The 16529-nt window shown below is 36.3% G+C and overlaps 1 protein-coding gene across 1 annotated transcript in view; it reads right to left on the bottom strand.

The window, feature by feature from the left end:
* ERAP1 (endoplasmic reticulum aminopeptidase 1) overlaps positions 1-16529 on the bottom strand; it is a 1476217-nt gene that overhangs the window by 1313007 nt on the left and 146681 nt on the right. The window lies entirely within an intron of this gene.

Below are 16529 nucleotides of genomic sequence, written 5' to 3'. Positions count from 1 at the left end.
CTCTGCATTCCCTGGGGCTGTTGTCTAGGGGGCCTGCTTCCCCTGGCTCCGGGCTGAGCTGACCTGGGGGGGCAGGAAAGGACCAGTGCTTGGAGGGGCAATGCCTACTGAACCTCGGTGGCTGGACCTGTAAGAAGTCTTTAACCATCTGCATGGATTTAGCTTTTTCTTCCATCTTTTTAGGACCTCTTCTGCCTTGGTGCCAAATAAGTTGTCTTTGTGCAAGGGTGTATCCAACAATTTGGATTTGACATGGTCTGGCAAGGCCTGTTCCTTAAGCCAAGCATGTCTTCTAAGTATAGAACCAGTGACTGCTGCCTTGCAAGATGCTTCTAGGGTGTCAAAATCACATTGTAAGGTGTGCTTAGTTATTTGATTTGCAGAATGCATTAAGTCTTGTAACTCTTTATTTTTTGCACAAGCAGGGAAAGAAGACATTTTTTGTTTGAGGAGTTCCATAGTATGTTGCTGATATTTCAGCATATGGAACTGACAATTTAATGTTCTAATAGCAAGAGTAGCACAGGTGTATACTTTTTTACCCCATTTGTCTAATGCTCTGGAATCCCTATCTGAGGGGGTGGGATTCTTAGCTGAAGTTGCCTTAATACCTTTAGGTCCTTGAGAGATGATCTGGGAGTCAGCAGTAGGATTTTTTAAAAGAAATTTGTGAGAGTCAGGGACTGTATAGTACATGTCAGGTTTCCTGGGAACAGGAAGGAGGGTGTCAGGGGTCAGACTGCATTCCATAAAGACATCATTCACAACATCCAAGGCAGGAGGAATGGCCAGAGGTCTGTGCTGTGGAAGATCTAAGAATTCCCTGAGTCTCTTTTTTGACTGAGGATAGTCCTGACATTTCTATTGGAAATGCTCCTATAAAGTATGTAGGGTTTCCCCAAAGGAAAAGTCCTCGGGTGGAGAGGCTGAAGGGATGGATTCCTCTGCATCAGAATCCTCATAAGCAGAGAGGGATTGCAAATCTTCATATTCAGATTCATCAGAGTCATCAGACTCCTGTTCAGATAAAACTGCTGGGGACAAGTCTTTTTTTTCTTTTGGAAGGGGTAGCCTGGCTTCCCTTAATAAGCATTATAAGGTCTTCTGCCATTTTAAGCATTTGAAACTGAGGCAAGAAAGCAGGGGCCTGCACATGGGTCGTCATTTTTGGGTGCGGTTTGTACCCTGGGCCTTAGAAACTCAGTAGTTTTTGAAAGAACTGAAGACGCGAAAGAAGTAGTTGATCTGTGTCGATTATTATTAGTGCAAAGTACTTCCTTGGAAGCGGGTGCCTGCTCAGCAGCTCCGAACCCATCCAAGGTAGAGACATCCGCAGGATTCTTAGTCGAAGAAGAGTCTTGCAGCATACCGGACTCCGAAAGTGTCTCGGTAGCTGCCTATGAATCCACAGAAGTGGACATCAGGGGCTGCGAAAGCACCTTGTGCGGTCTGTCTTGGTCTTTATCGTTACATTTTTTCAGAAGATCGGTTGTCGGATGGCTTACCGAAGCCATATTGGAGGTCGAGGACTGACATTGAAAATATCTAGCTACAATAAGGGCGCGACAATGTATAGTTCTGGCATTGAACAAAGCACAAAAGTGACAGTGGGGGACGTCGTGGTCTGGGCCTAAACAAGTGACGCAGTAGGAATGAAAGTCTCGGTCTGGTATTTGCTTTCCACAGGCGAGACAATTGTTAACTTGTTCTGACATCGGTTAGAGCAAGAAAAAAGGATCCCCAATGGGGTACATAGCTTTAGAAGACTTCAACTTCAATTCAGAAATGAAAAACTCAGGTGGTTGCCAACCGGCACTCGTGCGAACTGCTTCTGCTTCTGGCTCCTCTGCAAGAAAGACTGATCTAATGGCATCGGCTGCCTTTTTTTATACCACTAACGACTTGACGTCAGTCCTGGAGCGACAGCAACCAACGCAGAAATACTAAGCCTCTGGTATTCGGGCCGATTGAGGGCTACCCTGGCAGGGATAACCCAAATGACCCAAATGTGATGAGTGAAGCACGAAGAACATCATATATCCACTGCAATAGTCCTGTTAAATAATCCAGATATGGCAGACCTATGATGAAACCAGACAGATATATGGACTGTTCCAGAGTTAAAAATTACTGAAAGAACTAGAAATTTCACTTAGTAAAATGTTTACTGAATATACTCAAAAGTTTTAAGTCAGTGTGTGTGTGTGTGTGTGTGTGTGTGTGTGTGTGTGTGTGTGTGTGTGTGTGTGTGTAGATATATATATATATATATATATATATATATATATATATGTATAGCTATACACACACACAGACACACACACACACACACACACACATATATATATATATATATATATATATATATATATATATATATATAAATACACACACACACACACACATATATATATATATATATATATATATATATATATATATATATACACACACACACACACATATATATATATATATATATATACACACACACACACACACACACACACGTGTGTGTGTGTGTGTGTGTGTGTGAGCGTGTGCATATATATTTTTATTTGTTGACCAAGTAAGTGATTTGGATGAGACCCTTCCAGCCACAACCTGGACCATAAAGCAAATACAAACATTGCATTCATAAAAAGACGGGTTACAACAACAATAAATAACAAAATATGTAATGTGAACAGTTTTACACATTAGATATATAACACTAAAAATAAACAGGAACACTTGTAGCAACTTGCTATGCTTATAGTAATAGCAGAGTTGCCAGAACCAGTTTTCCACTTTGGATTAAAGTTTATTTACAAAGGACAAATTGGAGGGGGAGTAGCCTAAAATAAAACTGGTCACATCTATAAAATTCCATCAGTGCACATAAATCCTTTTTACGGATCGATTAAATGTACTTTCAATTAACAAAGTTCTTATGTTGTTTAGACAATTTTTTTTTTCTCAAAGCTGACTTGAAACAAACAGGACTTACAAATGTGTGCCCCTTTTTTCTGTTCAGCACACTTTACCATACAGGTGGGTCCATCTCCCTTTTTGTCTCTTCTGCAGGACACCAGCTGCCTTTCCCTTTCCTAGTTTCAGGGATACTTTCCAATGTGCCTTCATCCTTCACACATATTTCCACGAAGACACATCTACAGCACTCTCTCTTTCTGTTTAGACCTAGAGTTCAGGAATCTGAATTCTTCAAATGGCACTGGCAATTATATACATCTAGAGGCAGCTGCTAGCTATTACTAGTTTTGGAAGCTTGCCCTTCTCTGGTTTGCCTGACTCTTTGTATTTCTCTTCCAAGAAACATCCACTGGTAAAGGCAACCCTAATATCATAATAAGCAGTCATTATGCCATGCACACTCACATGAGACTCTCTCTCTCTCTTTCTCTATAGATATATATCTGGATATAGTATTCTGCATTGAATGGACACTAACAATGTCTTTTATGTTGACATAAAAATGTAGAAAATGGAACATTGATACGTACTGCATATGCCCCAGGGATTAACCCCAGAACCAAAAGCAGGTGTTTTTTCAGGAAGGAAAGCCTCTGTGGACCCCCCCCCACACCCCCTGCTAATTATATATACTACCTCCAGGATCACACAATCCCTGGGGAAAGATAATATTCCCCTCCTCAGGGATTAACAGTCCCAGGGAAAGGGAATATTCCCCTACTCCAGGATTATCAATCTCACGTACATGTCCACCACGTATTTTGGTCAACTAAATAGTATCAACAAAACTGACATTGATCTAGTGTCCTTTCAACAAAAGGTAAGACACCCATTTTATTTATACACATACACACACAAATATATATACAGATCTACCTCACTAGATCAGTAGCAAGAAAGTCAGTCTCAAAAGGTTGACATCACAAAGTCTGACACTAAACTATGCTTCCTCAAGTAAAATCCTCTCCTCATGCAACCAACAAAAAACAAAATAACACTGTATCTTGCGATGAGGCAAGCCACCCTAAACCCTCTATGTGGGTGGATGCATCATCCCCCACAACTCCTGCTAATTATATATACTAACTCTATGATCGCACAATCCCTGGGGAAAGGGAATTTTCCCTCACCCAAGGATTGTCAGTCTTGCACAAATGTCAACCTTTTGCGGTCAACTTTCTTGCTGTTGATATTGTGGTGTGTCAACCTACTGAGGCATTATCATACACACACATTATATGTACCTATAGATTATATATATACAGGGCCGGCCTTAGCTGAAATGGCGCCCTAGGCGAAGTAGTGCTCTGGCGCCCCTTGAGCCACACTCACTCCATACTCATTTTACACCCCTATTTGAGCCACACCCACAGATACATCACTCCCCATAAAAGCCACTTCAGTTATTTCATTCAATTTTTTTAAATGTATGAAAATAAGTTTCTATTGTAATGTTTTTTTTTATTACCAAGCGTTTTCCGAAAGTTACGAAGTCCAAAATTAATACCAGAGTTCATCTGACAAGTAACATCAAAAATCAGAACCAGCTGAGACACACACACACACACACACACACACACACACACACACACACACACACACACACACACACACACACACACACACACACACAAAATGCAGTCCCAGCAGGTGCTCAAAGCTGTGCCATCAACTGGCAGGTACCATTCACCAAGGACTTTTATTGAAGAATGTTTTGATGGTTACATTTCACAGCCCCCCTGCCTTGAACATAACTTTTGGTCTGCCTGTGTCAGGACTGGAATGACAAAAAAAGGGAGACCCGTTTACATTTTTCTACTCACTTTGCATGCTATTTCTTTAAATTAATCACTAGTTTTTCTGCAAAACACTTATGCTTCTATCTACCTGTTTATGCTTCTACCTGTTTATGCTTCTTGATTGTATTACCTTAATAATTTATTACATGTAAGTTGCCAGTTTTAGGAGGAATTAAAAGGGACAATGCAAAATTTGGAGTCAAAATAAGACAGTTGAGAAAGAGGTAAACTGCCACAACCAAAGATCTGCAAGCAGCACTGTCATGATCACATCACCCATTTATAACTAAACCTGGTGAGAGGACAAATGAAACATTCACAGACAACAGCCGAACAAGTCGCTAGAGAAGTAAACACTCCAGATGCTATCTTCTCTGCAACCTTTGTACTACTACAAGTGCACAAGTTTTTGCTGTCCTTACCATTCTATACTGCTGTTTAAATCCAAAAACACCACCAACAGAAACTAACCATACACACAGCTGTGCCACAGTTCACAGAAGACACACAAACATTTTTTCCAGTAAGCAATGAAACAAACTATATGAACCAATGGCAAAACCGTCCAAATCAGAACATTTCAACCATAAAGGCCACTCACACTGGTGTCATTACAATCCACCAATACCAGTCAATATGCACAATCCCTGCAGAAGTAAATGTCATCTGAATAATTCCACATTAAAGAGATCTGTAGCTAATGAAAAGGTTGCTGCAAGCAAACAACTTTATATTTCAGTGTTTCATCTACCAATTCAGTGTCTGCTGTCAATGAAGAAGAAATTGCCTACATTACATTAAAAAGAAAGGTAAGCTGGTAATATTGCACTAGGGAAAAGATGGCAAACTGAAAACAGGTTCATAGTTACTAGGCATCTCATCCAAAGGAGTGCATATTCAGGATTGCAGCACCCCACCCCCTTAAAATACAACACAGTATCAAGGATGAACAGAATTACCTCTTGCCTCAATGTATGGACAAAATTTAAAGAACTGCTTGACAAGCAAAAATACAAAAAAAAAAAAATCTGGAACTGAACAGGCATGCAACAACAGGAATGACTAGAAGGCTGATGGACACTCTTGTAAACAGTTATTTCTTTGTTTCTGTATTAAGGTTCTTAGGATCATGGGATGATACTACGCTATTGGCCTGGAGGCCCTTATAAGCCTAGCCAAGAATTTCACCCATGTTCCCTATAAGATTAGTTTTTTTTCTTACTTTTAAATATGTATATACATTTCTGATTACAAATTTTGTACTGATTATGTTTTATAAAAATTTAATAAAAACATTTTCAAAAAAAAAGAAATTCTGATCAGTTATTATTTTTTTATGAAGGTAAGAATAAAGAACATACTGGGTCAAAATAGACTGTCTCCAAATTATTGTCTCACTCTATTATCTTTTGTTACATCCAACAGAATTAAGCAATTCCATGCAGGGACAATGCTCACTCTACCAGGACATTGGCCTCATCTGTGGCTTTTTAGAAAGGGATAGATTCTAGAAGTAATCAGCAACTTGGTCATCAGTATATACTTTTACAAGACACTCAAACTCAACTGCTTCCATAGGTTTAGATCAGACTTCGCTCACACCATTCTCCAGCGGCATCTGCGCCCTCATCCTTCCTCCACCCATTTAGTATATACTATGGTAAACGACTCTTACAGCTAAGACTACTACAGCAGTGATACAATGATGGACAGAGTACATTTATTTAAGTAAACTTAATTTAACAGTACCTGTTCGAATGATCACTGCTGCAGTAGCCACTCTGATTATTTATTTATTTATTTACATTTGTTGACCGGGAGTGTCCAACTGGACGTAGGTCCATTATCAGCAGAGGCCCGGGGAGAAAAGCTCCACAGTTAAAATAAACAGACAGTAGTTAGATTGAATTACATAGCAATTAACAATTTAACATAGCAATTAATTACAAACATATTTACAGATGAAAAACATAGTAATCAGTAGACAACTAGAATCTTTATCTGCGAAGTACATAACAGACATTAACAAATGTTACAATAAGAAGTCCCTGTTGTATAATAAGTACTAGGCTTATGAGCATCTGAGCTTGCTATAATCAAGGTAGTTATTGACTATTGTTACAGTTTATGTACGGTAAATCTGTCATGAAAACTTTGTGGGTTTGCTTCCTTTGAAGTGTTATTTGCTCTGTTATATTGCAATCAACCTGCACATATGAGAAATGCTTCTGATTATGTTCTTATGAAGTTTGCACTATAACATGTACATTGTCTCCAATAGACATTACAGTGTGTTGGCATGTTGACTGCAGTGCCACATTGACTCACTTTGAGAAAAACACATCTTCTATCCCTACTCACCTTATGGGATATTATGGGTGTAAGGCTCACACTCCATTTCTGTTAGGTGTGTACATCTTGTTACATCACAAGTTTAATGGCATATCCCTCATCTCTCATGCACGCAGTTCTCACCTGTTATGATTTTCATAGTTTATCCACTTTATGCATCATAAAAAGATATATTCTTTTCTATCTGAAATTTCTGATTGTTGAACATATCCTTGAGGGTTGCAGGCACTAATGACAGAATTTTCTGTCTAAGAATTTATACCTTTAAGAACATGCATGTTATATTGCCCCTTTAATTACTCAAAAATCTTTGAAATACAATGGTGCTAGTATTTTCGGAATTAAGACTTGTGAATGTTTACATATGACCAATAATGTAAGGAACGCCAACATACACTGCATTGTGCATTGGATCAAATCCTCCTTTTCAGCAGTACTATTCCTTTGCATATCACACACGAATAGCCTTTGGTACATTGTCTCTTCAATTAGTGGCCGTGATGGTGCAGTGGTTAGCATTGTTGCTTCATAACGAGACTTTGTCTGGTTTGATTTTCAGCTAGTGTGCCTTCTGTGCAGAGTGTACGTCCTCCCTGTGAATGAGTGAAATTTAAAGATATGCAGGTATGTGTGTGTGTTTGCATGTGCCTTCTGTGAAGGCCGGGTGCTGGGCTGGCAACTCAACACCATAAAAACACCACTACCAATCAATCTCTGGACTGGTGATTTGCTGTGGTGACCCCTAACCGGGAAAAGCTGAAAGATGTTTCTTTTTATATTGCCTCTTAAATTACACCTGAAGATTGCAGAGTAGCTCAGTGTAAGACTTTTCAGAATCCCTCCCACTGTAACCTACTTGCCTCATGTTTATTTATCATGCAGTTTTACTAAATCTTAAGTTATGTGTGATTGCAAGGAGAAAGTCTTTTAGCATTTGAACAACAGCAAACGCTTGATGATTGAAATAGGTTAATTGTAAAATCCTTTGTGTCCATGCACACAAAACACAATTTGTTTGTATTAAACATAGAAATTATTAATAATGCACTACCACTAAATGACTTCATTGCAATAAGAAGTTAACTGGGCATGCTAAGCTTCAGTGTTATGGTAATACAGGTACCTCCCACCCTTATAAAGGCATGTATAAATCTAACAATATTATACATTGAAGACAGAGACAGAATTTCAAATTTGTCTAAGTTCTTGCTTAAGTTAAAATACTATTTTGTGCAGGACAAAGTTAAAGTTTTGTTTTGACTTAAGCAAATAAACTATGCTAATAGTTAATGCTAGTCCTGCTTATTTAGTTGAATAATAATAATAATACAATCCATGATCAGTACTAGAATACAACATATGCCAGGCACAGTCATGAAAATGTAGATAAAACATAATCATAGACTGAAAAAAAGGCATTTTAATTGTAGGGAAATGTGAACATTCTCATCTTGAAACAACTTCGCCCATGTAACTGATCAAAAATCAGTGAATCATTATTGCTTACCAAGGACAAAACTATCTACAAGGATGGGGAAAGGAAGCTTTAAGGCTGTAGTCCTTTTTATTATAGTTCTTCATTTAATCAGTGAAACTGAGCTGTCTTTATGTGCAGATATTTTGTAAGCAGTCATTCTGAAAAAAGTAAAGAATTCAGCTTGACAAAAATGTGCATTACATTTATAGAACAACATGTAGAGTGAAAATCATTAACACTGAATGAAATATAAACAACAGCAAGTAGTGGTCCACATTTGTAAAAGGTAAAATAATTGCCGACAAGTATTCCTACAAAAGCACTGATGAAAGGCTATTAACTTTCATTTTAGAAATGCTGCTGACTGCATTACTTTCCCTACGATAAACACTTTTTCAAGGGATGAGAATCATTTCATCTGATCACAACAGATGAAAACAATGCTGACCCCTCTCAATACTATTTTCTGGCAGGCTCCTTACCTCTCACTTGTCCATTCTTGCTCCAGTATGCACCGTCTTCTGCAATTCAAATCCCGCGCCCCCAAAACAAAGATGTACATAATCTGTCGCACAGGCATATCCGGTGTTTGCGACCTGTTTTCGTCATCTGCGGCCATAAAAGGAGGGCGTTCTTAAAGAAGAACGTCCTTAGAAATGTTTTTTTTTTTTTTGTAATAAAAAGAAAATGAATATCCTCGCGGCCACAGGCAGTCGCTGTTTTACGGACAGTCTACCGCCAAGAACATCACAAACCCAGACTGGATAACAAAAAAAAAAATAAATCATTTAAATAAATAACTAAAATTGCGCCCTTTATGTGATCAGGCTGTACGGCGCCCTAGGCGGTTGCCTAGTTCGCCTATGCCTAAGGCCGGCCGTATATATATATATATATATATATATATATATATATATGTATATATTACATATATATATATGTATATATATATATGTATATATATATATATATATATACATATATATATATACATACTTACATATATATATATATATATATATATATACACACACACACACGCACACACACACACACACACACACACACACACACACACACACACATGGATCAATGGTAATTGATCAAAATTCTGCAACACTGAAATACAATTAATTGATGCCAGAATGTCAATGCATCGAAAACTTAACAGCGAAACACAAAAGATCAAAAACGAAATCAAATGAGAGGGAAAGGTAACAGAATGGGAAAACACCAAGAATTTATTTGGACTGCAGGTTAGAGAGTGCCTTCCCTATCAAGGATTGATATCACAGTATAGGCAAAGAAAGCAATAGGGGTCATAAACAAAGGACCAGTGCTGGTACAGATTTTAGTAGAATCTAGAACAGAAGCTGCCATTAAAAAAGGAATAAATTAGTAGAGCATATAAAATATTGCATGATAACTATAAGAATCACAACTCTGTAACACACCAAACACTTTATTGCAAAGCTTTCGGGTCTACACCCTTCATCAGTACAAATTAACTACATTCATTCAATACTTAAATAGGAGATACAATTAGGTCACATGCTTCAGCCCACCTATCACTCTAACTAGCAATCAAGTCTTAAGGAAACCATCAGAATAAAAATATATAATAAATATATTTACTAATATATAAAAAAAAAGAGTATTACAAATACATAAAATCATATGAATATATTCTTCACTTTTCTAAAACAGCATATTTGTTTAAAATACATATATATACACACATATATATATATATATATATATATATATATATATATATATATACACCCACTTCCAAAACAAGCTTATAGTTTTTCTCTTCGCTTTTTCATTAATACTGGTTTTAAACTAACAGCATTATTTAAACCAGGACTCACATCAGCCTGTAACCTAATAATCCATTCAAACTCTTTTAGCTCCAGCAGATTATTCATATCACCTTTCCTTATACTCATTTCTACTACATTTAATACCCTAAACTTAAACTTATGTTCTTCACCCTTATCCATAATATGCTTACTTAACGCATTTGTTATTATTTTCCTTCTTATATCTGATTTATGTTCTACAATCCTCTCCTTCAACTTCCTAGTGGTTTTACCCACATAAAATGATACACATTATGTACAAGTAGCCAAATATACCACTTGTGTTACATTGCAAGTTGTCAGAGCTTTTGGAACAAAAACCTCCATTTATGGGGTGCTTAAATAAACCATCACCCTCATATAAATCATTACAACAGGAACAATTATAGCATTTCCTTGTTCCTATTTCCCTCCCCACATTTTTAGCTTTTATTTTAAAATCCTTATAGCAAAGTTTTTGTTTTAATGTTTCCGAATTTCTATATGCATAACTTGGCCTGTCTCCCACTATAGATCTTACCTCAGGCATAGCCAATAGAAAAGGCCAATTTTTTTCTATTATTTTACATACATTATGTGTGTTTAAATTGTATGTAGTGAGATATCTAACTATTTTACCATCCTTATGCATATCTCTTTCACTCTTCCTCAATCCACCCGTCAAAACTGGTTTATACTTATCTCCCCTTTCTTTTAGCACCTCTTCATAAGCCATCTCTACAACTCGTCTTGAATAACCACTTTTCTGAAATTCTTTAGACATACTTCTAGCCTGTTCTATAAAAATACTCTCAACCATATTTAATTTACTCATTCTTATTAACTGTGCATTCACTATTCCTTTAAAGGTAACATGCATGCTACCCCTATTTATATACCTCAAAGCATCCACTTCCTTCCTATACACCATAGACTCTAATCTATCTCCATTCTTAAATAAATGTACATCTAAATAATTTATATCATGATTTGATGCCTCCATTTTAAACTTTAAGAATTCAGTGGACGCATTTAGATATTGCACATAATCATCTAATTCCATAAGTGAACCATCCCATATCAAAAAGCAATCGTCCACAAATCTCTTATAGAACAACACCTTTTCATTTAGTTGGTTTACCTTACTTAATATCACACTTTTCTCCCACTCATATAGAACCAAATTTGCATACGTGTTAACGATGGGAGTACCCATCGCTACACCAGTAAGCTGTAAATACGGTTCCCCATCAAAAATAAAAACATTGTGTGTCAATACTGCTTCAAGAAGCACACAAATATTTTCAATTTCCCTTCCATGCATTTTTACTTCATCATTTAAGAAATTACGAATAGCATTAACACCATAAATATTAGGTATAACAGTAAATAACGAAGTAATATCAAGAGATGCCATAACATATCCTTTAGGTTCACAACTCTGTTGCCAAATATGTAAGGTAAACCGACTAAATGAAAAGGTGTTGTTCTATAAGAGATTTGTGGACGACTGCTTTTTGATATGGGATGGTTCACTTATGGAATTAGATGATTATGTGCAATATCTAAATGTGTCCACTGAATTCCTAAAGTTTAAAATGGAGGCATCAAATCATGATATAAATTATTTAGATGTACATTTATTTAAGAATGGAGATAGATTAGAGTCTATGGTGTATAGGAAGGAAGTGGATGATTTGAGGTATATAAATAGGGGTAGCATGCATGTTACCTTTAAAGGAATAGTGAATGCACAGTTAATAAGAATGAGTAAATTAAATACGGTTGAGAGTATTTTTATAGAACAGGCTAGAAGTATGTCTAAAGAATTTCAGAAAAGTGGTTATTCAAGACGAGTTGTAGAGATGGCTTATGAAGAGGTGCTAAAAGAAAGGGGAGATAAGTATAAACCAATTTTGACGGGGGGATTGAGGAAGAGTGAAAGAGATATGCATAAGGATAGTAAAATAGTTAGGTATCTCACTACATACAATTTAAACACACATAATGTATGTAAAATAATAGAAACAAATTGGCCTATTCTATTGGCTATGCCTGAGGTAAGATCTATAGTGGGAGACAGGCCAAGTTATGCATATAGAAATTCGGAAACATTAAAACAAAAACTTTGCTATAAGGATTTTATAATAAAAGCTAAAAATGTGGGGAGGGAAATAGGAACAAGGAAATGCTATAATTGTTCCTGTTGTAATGATTTATATGAGGGTGATGGTTTATTTAAGCACCCCATAAATGGAGAAGTGTTTGTTCCAAAAGCTCTGACAACTTGCAATGTAACACAAGTGGTATATTTGGCTACTTGTACATCATGTGTATCATTTTATGTGGGTAAAACCACTAGGAAGTTGAAGGAGAAGATTGTAGAACATAAATCAGATATAAGAAGGAAAATAATAACAAACGTGTTAAGTAAGCATATTATGGATAAGGGTGAAGAACATAAGTTTAAGTTTAGGGTATTAAATGTAGTAGAAATGAGTATAAGGAAAGGTGATATGAATAATCTGCTGGAGCTAAAAGAGTTTGAATGGATTATTAGGTTACAGGCTGATGTGAGTCCTGGTTTAAATAATGCTGTTAGTTTAAAACCAGTATTAATGAAAAAGAGAAGAGAAAAACTATAAGCTTGTTTTGGAAGTGTGTATATATATATATATATATATATATATATATATATATATATATATATATATATATATATATGTGTGTGTGTGTGTGTGTATTTGTGTGTATATATATATATATATATGTATGTGTGTGTATGTGTGTGTATATATATATATATATATATATATATATATATATATATATATATGTGTATATATGTATGTGTATATATATATATATATATATATATATATATGTATTTTAAACAAATATGCTGTTTTAGAAAAGTGAAGAATATATTCATATGGTTTTATGTATTTGTAATACTCTTTTTTTATATATTAGTAAATATATTTTTATTCTGATGGTTTCCTTAAGACTTGATTGTTAGTTAGAGTGATAGGTGGGCTGAAGCATGTGACCTAATTTTATCTCCTATTTAAATATTGAATGCATGTAGTTAATTTGTACTGATGAAGGGTGTAGACCCGAAAGCTTTGCAATAAAGTGTTTGGTATGTTACAGAGTTGTTGGGCATTACTGAACAGTGACACCACTAAACTATAAGAATCACTCAGAGAAGGTTAGAAAGAACTAGGAAGAGAGATTGGATAAGTAATTCACAAACAGTAAAAACAAAATGAAAACTCCAGCAAAGCTAGAACTCCCACTGAGTGACCTCCCAAACATCTTGTATCAGAGGCGCATGGGATATATGCAAATGGCCATTATGAACATCAGGTGTTTCAGCTAATTGGCGATTCTGAATGCCCATGACTTGTTTTGTCGTTTTAATGGACAATTTCAGACCAATAAAGCCAAACCCCTGGCTGCGGATATGCATGTTTTAGCCTTGTTATGACCTCGTCAGCACAGCACAAGCTAAGCATAAGAAACGCAGGGCTGTTATACCCAGCTGATGTCCATTATCATTAGGGTCACTGCAAAAATATCCTAAACAACAAACTAAAACAATAAGTGAGGAGTTCACTGAAAAAGCCAATCAGTAAAAACAAAATGAAAACTCCAGCAAATCTAGGACTCGCACTGAGTGACCTCCCAAATCTCTTGTATCAGAGGCACATGAAATGTATGCAAATGACCCTTATGAACATCAGGTGTTTCAGTTAATTGGCGATTCTAAATGCCCATGACTTGTTTTGTCATTTTAATGGACAATTTCAGGACAATAAAACCAAACCCCACTAGCTGTGGATATGTATATTTCGGCCTTGCTATGACCTCGTCAGCACAGCACAAGGAGCGTGTTTGACTAAATATAAGAAATACAGGGCTGTTATATCCAGCATAAGAAACACAGGCTGTTATACCCAGCTGGTGTCCATTATCATTAGGGTCACAAAGAAACAATGGCGGATATATGTATGTCTCCCAATTATGCAACAGAGTCTGGAAGATTTAGGATCTTTGCTTGGAAGTGTTTAAATAGGTATATTTTACTCCAAGTAGACTCCAAAGAATTTTTCCTCAGGTGGGCAACAAATGCTAGAGGCATGACTGGGAAGAAAGTGGTAACTGGGAACATATTTTCTGGGACTGCAGTGAATTGGCAGACTTTAAAGATTCCCTGCAGGGTGCTTTGTCAGAGATACTGCCAAAAAAAGCCATTACTAGGAAATGGAAATCAAAGTCTAAACCAAATTTACTAGAAGTAGTGAATATAGTAACAGAGATAAACCAAATGGAAATGGGATCTTTAGAAAAGGGTATGGGAATTGTGGGAACAATACATGCAGAGGAGGAATGAGGTTTAAAAGAAGGCAGGATCTGAATGAGCTATCTTGTGTTTGACTGACAATGACTAGATAAATTGTAAGTGATGTGTAATGTTGACAACTATAGTTTTGTCAACATGGCTTGTAATGTATAATGTTTGCAACTGGAATTGTGTCAATATGGTTTGTTTTCATTTTTTATTTATATAAATGCAAGACTGCCGTCATATGTGATAACTTAATAAAGATGTTTCTTGTTTATAAAAAAAAAGGAAATCAAGCAATGTCCTTTTCTAAGCTGTTATCAAAACTAACCACTAACTTCAGACATAATTTGTCTGAAAAGTAGTGTTATGGAAAGGATTTTTCTACAGAATGGTGTAGTGTACAGGACAGCACTCACTAGAAAGGTGTAGGAGGGATCCCTGTTCCACTTTACTAATGTATGCCAAACCTAACATTGCCACTGCCCCTAACACCAACCCTATACCCTTAGAAATCTTTTCTGTAATACTACCACTACAAAAGCTACCCAGACACATACCATATAAATTACCACTAAATCTATCCCCTTACCTAGCCTGTATTCTAACCTTAACCCAAAAACACATACACACACATTCCCACAAGTAATGCTCAAACTTTCCCACACTCACCCACACCTACACACACATTCCATGTAACTACATTTGATATCTTCAGGCAGTAAACAAAAAAACATGTTTGATAAAACGTGTTCAACAAGCCACAAATTCAACCACCTTCACAACACTAAACTCACTCTATGAAGTGAATATTCAATCAAAAAAGGTAACCTATACATGTATATGTATATATATATATATATATATATATATATATATATATATATATATATGTGCGTGTGTGTGTATGTAATACATATTTATATATACACATGTATACACACATAAATATAGAGCTATATAAATTTACCATTAATGAGCTACCTTCAGTCATATGACTCTTCTAGGGAACTTTCAGTTTGAACACCGCAATGAGGCTAGACTTCATATATGACATCTCTTCCTTATGTAATATTTAATGCTATAAGGAAAAGGGGGAATAATTATTAGTTCATAGGTGTAATAAGGAGGTTTCAAGATTATTTTAAGAAGAAAGAGAGCTATCCTACTGGACAAGATGTATTAAAAATGTTTAACAATACTGATTAGAGTAGCTTGGATTAGAGTAGCTTGTTGGAGATATGGGTTAAGGGATGTTTTTGAAAATGAAACTGAACTGTGGCAGAGCTAGCCACCTGGTAGTGTGATCCTTGGTTGTAGATGACTGTCACTGCTGAAGTGACCCCCCCCCCACCCCGACCTCATATGAGAAAAAGGGGTTGGGGCTGGATGATTCTGGAAGTAGGTTAGGGTGATTTATACTAATTCTGCTTAATTCCACTGAATTCCTAATGTAACTGGTTATGTAGGGGAGGCATGATGATAATGGCAAAATAACAAAGCTGCAAAATAAGCTTTTATCTCTTTATATCATATTTATAGCAATAAACATGGTGCAAGGATTGTGAGTAAAGGGGAGAAGGAAGTAGAAGAGGCACTGGAGGAGATGGAGGGGAGTTTAGGTTTAGTGGGGGTATGGAAAGTAAGATGTTTGGGAAATATTTCCAGAGAATAACTCTGACGTGGCAGCGACAGATTATAGTTAAGGGACTTATGGGTGGTATGAAAAAGTTTCA

The sequence above is a fragment of the Protopterus annectens genome, chromosome 2.part2 (genome assembly GCF_019279795.1).
Source record: "Protopterus annectens isolate FY-2018-M chromosome 2.part2, PAN1.0, whole genome shotgun sequence".
Classification (NCBI taxonomy): domain Eukaryota; kingdom Metazoa; phylum Chordata; order Ceratodontiformes; family Protopteridae; genus Protopterus; species Protopterus annectens.
This window is presented reverse-complemented; position numbering and strand designations above follow the sequence as displayed.